At 42.7% G+C, this 2,103-nt stretch overlaps 1 protein-coding gene across 1 annotated transcript in view; it reads right to left on the reverse strand.

Moving 5' to 3' along the window:
- AGBL3 (AGBL carboxypeptidase 3) overlaps window positions 1-2,103 on the reverse strand; it is a 74,508-nt gene that overhangs the window by 51,659 nt on the left and 20,746 nt on the right. The gene's annotated exons all lie outside the window — the stretch shown is intronic.

Raw genomic sequence — 2,103 nt, forward strand, 5'->3', positions numbered from 1 at the left:
GGACATTTAAAATCGCTGTGACTAGTATATTAAAGCTACAGTACAAAAGAAAAAACAACAACAACAAACCAGGCAATATGTGATGCATTAAAAAATATGAATTATAAGAAAGTTTAAGTAGCTATTTTAATATCAGACCAAGTTGATTGCAGGGCCATAGCGACAGTACTCAGTCCACTGGTATAGTCCATGTAGTGGAACAGAATGAAGAGTCTAGAAATAGCCCCAGACCTACCAGTTAACTGGTATTTGGTAAAGGCGGCTGGACAGCTGTCCCACCAGTTTTTCGTACTGCGGTGGCTTGTGTGTATAAGAGGCAATTGTATAAGGAACTCTAGTGATGCAGTGGGTTAAGCTATGGGCTGCTAACTACAAAGTCAAGGTTGGTGGTTCAAACCCACTAGACACTCCTCAAGAGAAAGATGAGGCTGCTTGCTTCCATAAATATGTATAGCCTTGGAACCCCCGGGGGCAGTTCTAGTCTGTCCACTGACTTTCTGGCTATGAGCTGGAATCAACCCGATAGCAGTGGTTTAGTTTAGGGAGTTTAGGAAATCTTATGAACTTTTGAGGAAAAACAAAAAGATGAACCTTGACCTCTATCCCAAACAATTCACACACACACACACACACACACACACACACACACATTTAAGATGGATCACCGACATAAATATAAATGCTGAATTAACAAGGTTTCTAGAAGAATATGTAGGTGAGCTTGGTGGAAGGCAAAGCTTTATTTAAATAGACACCAAACCTCATTAAACTGGAAAGAAAACCACCTGGCAACCGACTTCATCGAAATGCAAAGTTTCTTTTTAGCAATGAAAATAGCTTTGAATACAAAGTCGCTACTCCCCAAGGACACTGTTCTGAAAATGCAAAGGCCTGTCACCTATTCTAAGTATTCACAATACAAGCAGCTGGCAAAGGACTTATCTCTTGAATATTTATCTGTCATAAGAAAGACAACAACTCAGTATACACTGGCAAAATATGTGAACACACATTTCACAAAGGAAGCCCTGGGAATGACCAATGGATATTAAGGATGTTCAACAGTATCAGTCGTCAGAGTCACTAAATTCACAATGAAATACCACCGCAGATCCTTTAAACCCAAACCCGATGAACAAAAAACCCTAAATTCACTGCCTCGGAGTCCATTCCGACTCATAATGACCCTGTAGGACCGAGCAGAACTGAAAGCCTCATCTTTCTCCCGGGGAGCAACTGGTGGGTTGGAACGGACAACCTTGTGATCAGGACTCCAACTCATAATCCACGACACCCCCAGAGCTCCTGCCCACTAGACTGACTAAAAGGAGAAAGACTGACAGTATCGCTAGAGCAAACAGGGAGCAACTGGGACACTCCCACCCTGCTGGGGGAGATGTAAAATAGTTCAACTCCTTTCAGACACTCCGAGATAAATTTCTTAGAATGCTAAGCATGTATTTACCCTATGACTTAGCAACTCTATTACTTGGTATTTAGTCAAGAAGAATGGAAACATGTATCCCCCAAAGGACCTGCACATGAAGGTTTATGATTATCTTATTTGTAATAGTCCCAAACTGTAGTAAGCCAAATGTCTACACACACATGGTGATCCAGCCTTAGTGATGAAACACTATTCAGCAATTTAAAATCAACTGTCGATACACGCATGTGTGGATGGGAAAACCATTCTGCAGAGTCAAAGCTAGACGTCAGCGTGGATGTCCTGGATGGCTGTCCTTCTATGAAAAGCAGGGACAGCTAACTCATGATGACAGAAAAACCCTGGGACTGGAGATTGAGGAGAGCAGGTGGGCTGGACCTTTTTGGGGTGATGACAAAGTTAGTTATCTTGATAGATGTCTATATGTCTGCGTATGTATATTTGTAAACTAATAAAGGTGTATTCCTATGTCCACTAAAAACAGCAAAATGCACACCAGCCTCTGCGATCACGAGGTGTCGAAGGGATCAGGTATCAGGCATCATCAGACCAAAAAATCTTATCATAGTGAATGAGGGGGGTAGTGCTGGGTGGAGACCCACAGCCCCTTTGGAGGCCACTGGAGATCCCCTTGCAGAGGGGTCTCGGGGAGGAGA

The sequence above is a fragment of the Echinops telfairi genome, unplaced genomic scaffold (assembly GCF_000313985.2).
Source record: "Echinops telfairi isolate 266 unplaced genomic scaffold, ASM31398v2 ScPeMD7_23;HRSCAF=83, whole genome shotgun sequence".
In the NCBI taxonomy this organism is placed as follows: domain Eukaryota; kingdom Metazoa; phylum Chordata; class Mammalia; order Afrosoricida; family Tenrecidae; genus Echinops; species Echinops telfairi.